Source organism: Phoca vitulina, unplaced genomic scaffold (genome assembly GCF_004348235.1).
Source record: "Phoca vitulina isolate PV1807 unplaced genomic scaffold, GSC_HSeal_1.0 scaffold18, whole genome shotgun sequence".
In the NCBI taxonomy this organism is placed as follows: domain Eukaryota; kingdom Metazoa; phylum Chordata; class Mammalia; order Carnivora; family Phocidae; genus Phoca; species Phoca vitulina.
Window position 1 is genome coordinate 11,327,422 of NW_022589721.1, and position 7,551 is coordinate 11,334,972.

Genomic DNA, 7,551 nt, shown 5'->3' on the forward strand with positions numbered 1-7,551 from the left:
TAAAAACATAAGCCATATATTTTAGAAATTAGGACCTCTTCAAGGACCATTATGATATACATTCTCATTTTTCTTTTGAACATCCTCCCAGGTTTGTTGTTGCTATAATTTTTTTTTTTTTTTTTTTTGAAGTTTGGTTTTGAATACCAAATGCTGGCAAGGATATGAAGTAACTGAAGCACTCGTATATCGCTTGTGGGAATGTAAAATGGTACCACCATTCAAGAAGACTGTGACAGCTTCCTACGAAAACTAAACATACAGTCCCCATAGGACATAGCATGTGCTTAGGCATTTAACCCGGAGAAATAAAAACATGTTCACACAGAAATTTGTATACAAATATTCATAGCAACTTTGTTCATTGTAGCTTCAAGCCAGAAATACCCAAATGTCTTTTAGTTTGTAAATGTTCACACTAACTGTAGTCCCCTCAGACCCTGGAATACTACTCAGCAATAAAAGAAATCTTGATACAAGCAACAACTTGGATAGACCTCAAGGGAATTACGCTGGGTGAAAAAAGCCAATCTTAAAGGTTGCAGTTTGTATTATTTCATTTATATAGCATTTTGAAATGACAAAATTACAGATATAAAGAACAGATTAGTAGTTGTCAGATATGTATGGGGGTGGTGGAAAGAGAATGATGTATTTATAAAACAGTGCACAAAGCATCCTTATGACAGAACTGTTCCGTATCTTTGCTGTAGTGGTGGTCAGACAAATCTACACATTCAGTAATATTGCACAGTTCTAAACAGACACAAATGAGTGCATGAAAAATTGGTGAAATCTGAACAAGATCAATAGAATATATCAATGTAAGTTAACTGGTTGTAATATTGTACTATGATTATACGAGATGTTACTCTTCAGGGAAACTCAGTGAAGGAAATATGGGATCTATCTATATTAATTTTTGTAACACTATATGAATCAACAAATATCTGAAAAATATATTTTTTTCCATAGCTCTTAACAAATTTATATATTTCTCATAATAGAATCATAGATTCGTTGTGGTATTCAGAATGTTTCAGTTTATTTTCCACATTTTTCATATTCCTGTTGGTTTTCCACTTTTCCAGAAGCTTTGAGATCAGAAAATGTTTTCTCCATAAATGAATCAATCATAAGTTTTAGATGCAGGAAGAATTTCAATTGTCATTCTTCATCTCTTACTGTATCTCTTACTTTCCATCTAGCATTATTTTCGTATGCCTGAAAAAAATTTTATGAATTCCCTTTTCCAGGGTTCTTCTGGTAGCAAACAAGCTTAGTCTTTATTCTTGAAGGATAACTTTAATGGGTATGAATTCTATTAGGAGATGTTTTATCAACATTTCTAAACATTACTTCATCTTAATCTACTTTCCAATATGTCTGGTGAGAAGTTAGCTGTCAGACTCAGTCTACTTTTTGTTCCTCTCAGATTAACCTTTTGGTCTTCATTGTAGTTGCTTTATAGACTTGCTCTTTGCCTTTCTTTCTAAATCAGATTTACTCTGATGTGTCTAAGTGTGATCTTTTTAAAAAGATCTTTTTATACTTATTGGTTTCATTAGAATAAAATTAATATAGTGATGACTTTCATCAATTTTGGAAATTTCTGAGCCCTCTATCTTAAAATATTGTTTTTGCTTTATTTATTTCTTTCTCATTATTTAGCCACTTGAATTCAACCTTGCAGACATTGCTTAAATCAAATTGTGTTAGGCTCTAGGGTGGTAACAAATGACCCCAAACCTCAATGGTTTAAAAAAAATGATTTTTTTTTTCCTGTTAACATCAGCAACTGTCCAATTATAGCACTTCTCTTATATATCTTCTTCATTTTGATACCCAGACTAATGGAGCAGCCCCCATCTCTGGAGAATGCTTTTCTTGCATCTGATCGAAAAAAGGAATTGCAGAACCATGTCCTGTCTCTTAAATCTTCCGCTCAGAAATAAGAAAGGTTAACTCTGATCACATTCTATCGTCTGAAACCAGTCATGTAACAAAGTTTACATCAACAAGATCAAATCCTATCAAAAGGAGACCTATAAATTAACTGTAAAAAAAACGCAATCTAGGGCGCCTGGGTGGCTCAGTTGGTTAAGCGACTGCCTTCGGCTCAGGTCATGATCCTGGAGTCCAGGGATCGAGTCCCACATCAGGCTCCCTGCTCAGCAGGGAGTCTGCTTCTCCCTCTGACCCTCCTCCCTCTCATGCTCTCTGTCTCTCATTCTCTCTCTTGCAAATAAACAAAATCTTAAAAAAAAAAAATGCAATCTACCACATACCTTCTCACTGTATCCTCTATATCTTACCACCTCTTATCTATTTTCATTATTTTGTTTTTCTATTCTTCTTTTGAATATTTTGACTTAATTAATTTACTAATTATGACTTTGGAGGTATCTGTTCTGCTGTTAAATACATCTTTTGAAATGATAATATGGTTACCATATATTCTAGTTCTAGAATTTCATTTCTATTTAATTTTTGCTCTCGTATGCTGAGTCACTTTTCATTTTCCCGGTTCTCGGCCAAAACTTTCAAGCTTGAATTTATCCCTTTGAACATGTTAAACATAGATTTTACCATCTGTCTATGATAATTTCACTATCTGAGGTTCTATGCATCTGTTTCTGTTGTTTGTTGTTTCTGTATGTTTTGACTTCTTATTATCTCCTTATGGGACTGATTATCTTTAATTATGTGATGGACTTGAGATTTAAGTGCTATTTATAGAAATCATTTCAGACTTAGGATGATGTTAATCTTTTTCAAGATGTTTGCTGCTGCCAGGTGCAAGGAGTACTTGTACTCTAAGATCATTTTAATCCAATTTCAGTGTAGGAAATTTTGGGAAGGGCCACTGAGAAGACTTGAAACTGGACAGCAGTTCACATGAGGATCATTTTACTCCTTGATTGTCTTACTCTGAGGGTGAATTCTTTTTTTTTTTTTTTTTTTAAAGGTTTTATTTATTTGACAGAGAGAAAGACAGCCAGAGAGGGAACACAAGCAGGGGGAGTGGGAGAGGGAGAAGCAGGCTTCCTGCGGAGCAGGGAGCCTGATGTGGGGCTCGATCCCAGGACTCTGGGATCATGACCTGAGCCGAAGGCAGACGCTTAACGACTGAGCCACCCAGGTGCCCCCTGAGGGTGAATTCTTGTAGCCTTCACTCTTGGTGTGCCCTGGACTCCATTTTTTTCTCTCTTATCCTACAAATCTATCACAAGTACTGCGTATACTCCAATGTCCTTGTTCAAAATTGGTGAAGTGCCAAGACATAATGAGTTCTCAAGGACAAACTCACATCTATGCATTTTAGTTTTAGCTCAGATTAACCTAGTGAGCCTTATCTTTATTTTTAGCTTTCAAATGTTTTAGAAGTTTGTCTTAAATATTTTCTGCATTTTTACTTGAGAGAATTGATCTGAATTACATATTCTGATATTCTAGATTGTCAGCTTTGATTTACTGAATTGACTCATGCAAAACATGTATTTAAGTAAAATTCAACTTTTTAATCTAAACGTGTTACCTATAATTAAATAGAATATCTTTCCAAAAATTAGCATCTTCTCCATGTGGATGAACTCTACTCTTGCAACTTAAAGCCATCTCAGCCTCTGAAAAATCCGATCTCAGTATGCTCACATGAGGGAGTCCATTGTTTTCTTTTAGGTTCCCTATCCTGCACCTGGAGTCCACACATTCCTTCCAGGCAGAAGCCAGGATGATTGTAGGATTCTCTTTTGTGTTTTTTTTTTTTTTTTTCAGGGATAATAGCCCTGTGCTACTTCTATCTAGTGTCTGAAAACAGCTCTCTCATATTTTGCTCAGTGTTCTAGTTATTTGTGGCTTAAGATTAAATTCAGTCTTATTTACTTCATTAGGAATGTTTTTACCATTAAAAATACTAGTTTGTTAATTTACTATTGATTTATAGGACATTTTTAATCTATTTTGGATACAAATTGTCACAACAGTTTGTGAAACTACAAAAACTCTAATAAGTGGTATCTATAATGTGTCCATATGTGCACTACTGCTATTCACTATTATAATTAATAAAATGTACATTTATCAAAAAATCAAAATGAGAATAAGTTTTGTCACTTTGAATTTCTTTAAGTCACCAGAAACTAAAAACTGAGCTAATATCATCCGTCTAAGGAGTTGAAGGGGTCTTCATTTCTTAATTATTTTGTTGAAAGGCAATCCTATCTTATAAAAAAACAATGATTTTAACTCCTTATTATAATTATATGATACCAAAAAAAGTTTCCACAAAATACATAGTGTGTCTGGAGTGAGGATTATTGAAAGAATTTGAATGGAAAAGTGAGATTTTGAAATCTTTTAATTTACTTAACTTACATAAAGTATTAACTATATCTATCAACCTATCTGCCATATAAAGATTTTTTTAATTTTCTGTTTTCTTTTATTAACATATAATGTATTATTTGTTTCAGGAGTACAGGTCTGTGATTCATCAGTCTGTGTATTGTGTAATACACAGCACTCACCACAACACATACCCTCCCCAATGTCCATCACCCAGCCACCCCATCCCTCCCACCACCCTCCACTCCAGCAACCCTCAGTTTGTTTCCTGAGATTAAGAGTCTCTTATGATTTGTCTCCCTCTCTGGTTTCGTCTTGTTTCATTTTTTCCTCTCTTCCTCTATGATCCTCTGCCTTGGCTCTCAAATTCCACATATCAGTGAAATCATATGATAATTGTCTTTCTTTGACTGTCTTATTTTGCTTAGCATAATACCATCTAGTTCCATCCATGTCGTTGCAAATAACAAGATTTCAATTTTTGATGGCTGTACAATATTCCATTGTATATTTATACCATATCTTCTTTATCCATTCATCTGTCAATGAACATCTGGGCTCTTTCCATAGCTTGGCTATTGTGGACATTACTGCTATAAACATTGGGGTGCAGGTGCCCCTTTGGATTACTACATTTGTATCTTTGGGGTAAATACCCAGTAGTGCAATTGCTGGGTCATAGGGTAGCTCTATTTTCAACTTTCTGAGGAACCTCCATACTGTTTTCCAGAGTGGCTGCACCAGCTTGCATTCCCACCAACAGTGTAGGAGGGTTCCCCTTTCTCCGCATCCCTGCCAACATCTGTCGTTTCCTGACTTGTTAATTTTAGCCATTCTGACTGGTGTGAGGTGGTATCTCATTGTGGTTTTGATTTGGATTTCACTGATGCTAAGTAATGTGGAACATTTTTTCATGTGTCTGTTGGCCATTTGTTTATGTTTTCTTTGGAGAAATATCTGTTCCTGTCTTCTGCCCATATCTTGATTGGATTATTTGTTCTTTGGGTGTTGAGTTTGATAAGTTCTTTATAGATTTTGGATACAAGCCCTTTATTGGATATGTCATTTGCAAATATCTTCTCCCATTCTGTTGATTTTCTTTTGGCTTTGTTGACTGTTTCCTTTGCTGTGCAAAAACTTTTTATCTTGATGAAGTCCCAGTAGTTCATTTTTGCCCTTGCTTCCCTTGCCTTTGGAGATGTATCTAGGAAGAAGTTGCAGTGGCTGAGGTCAAAAAGGTTGCTGCCTGTGTTCTCCACAAGGATTTTGATGGATTCCTGTCTCACATTTAGGTCTTTCATCCATTTTGAGCCTATTTCTGTGTGTGCTATAAGGAAATGGTCCAGTTTCATTTTTCTGCATGTGGTTGTCCAATTTTCCCAACACCATTTGTGGAAGAGACTGTCTTTTTTTCAAAGGATATTCTTTCCTACTTTGTCAAAGATTAGTTGACCATAGAGTTGAGGGTGCATTTCTGGGTTTTGTATTCTGTTCCATTGATCTATGTGTTTTTGTGCCGGTACCATACTGTCTTGAGGATGACAGCTTTGGAATAGAGCTTGAAGTCTGGAATTGTGATGTCACCAGCTTTGGTTTTCTTTTTCAACCATACCACCCTGAACATGCCTGATCTCATCTAATGCCATATAAAGATTTTTTATTAAAACAATCCTCTTACTTTTTCTCATTGCAGCCTTCCCTTGCAGAAGATACAACAACTTTCATTAATGATTGGGCATTTCAATGGGTTTCTTTGGGAGGGAGGGGGTATGATTGATTTTCTTATTTACAAGCTAATTATAAGACCATATCATAGATATAAATTAAAATATTAGCATTGCATATTTGGTCACCTAATGTAGGTCAACACACAGAGATGATAAGTGATTGATAGATAAAAAGAAATAAGATAGATGATAGATGAGAGAGAGACAGAATGAAAGAGAGAGAGCAGGGAAATAGAAGCCACATGTTCTTCCAACCTGCTTGAATTTTATGAATGAGTGTGTATATGTGGATGTGTGAATAACCAGCCCCAAATTGACACCCAGGCTATATAAGAAGCTGCATATTTTAATGCATTTGTAGTAGGATACCAAATTTTAGAAAATTGAATGACTGCCCTTCAATTTTTACAAACTCAAAAAGTATCCATGGTAGGTAGAATTATCAACCCCAGCAAGATTCCATGCCTTAATTTGCAGAACTGTAGAAAAGGTGATATACCGTGCCTTTGAGTAAGTTAATTTACATAGCTAAAAATATATGCAGATATAATTGCGCTTGCTCATCAAGTTGACCTTAAAATAGATTATCCTTGATTATCTGGGTGGGCCCAATGTAATTGTATATGCCCTTAAAAATGGGAGAAAAAATCAGAGGATGAAGTGGAAAAGAGATAGCAGAAAAGAAGTCAGAGAGATGCAAATCATGAGGAAGTCTCTTTGACCTGATGTTGTAAACCTGAAGATGGAGGAGGTTATATGGAAAGTATGAGAAGGAATGCCATAACCTTCTGACAGCCAGCAAAGAAACAGGGGCTTCCATCCTACACTGTATGGAAATAAATTCTGACAACTGGATGACATTAGAAGCAGAAACGTTCCCAGAGTCTCCAGCAAGTAACTCAACTCTGATGAAACTTTGACTTTGGTCCTGTGATTAGTAATTTTGGTCTTGTGATTAGTTAATTTTTCACAAATGTATGGATGGAAATATTTCTGTGGAACTAATCCTGTTCTTGATAATGAAAAGGAATAAAATGTCTCAATATTTGGTTATATTTAGACATTCACTTTATATCTTTTTAAATACCCTAGATAAAAATTGTTTAATTAAAAAACTGGATTAGATTATGAGGTCTACCATATGCCTCTTTAATTGGTAATGATAAACTTTTTATTATTTTGAGGGGATAAGTTACATTGAATTAGTAATGTGAAATCTGCTTATATGAGATTTACCAGCTCAGAAAAACAATCAGGAAATTGTTCTGTTAAGTTTAAATGGGACAGTATAATCTCCCTCTACCTCAATTCCTTCTACACACAACAATGGTATAAATATGGCCAGGCATTTAATCTGGCCATAATACAAAATAAGAAAAAAGATGAAGTTACTCTAACTGCTAATATGCCAATAGTTTTTAATGTTCTTCGAAAGAAAGAAAGAAAGAAAGAAAGAAAGAAAGAAAGAAAGAAAGAA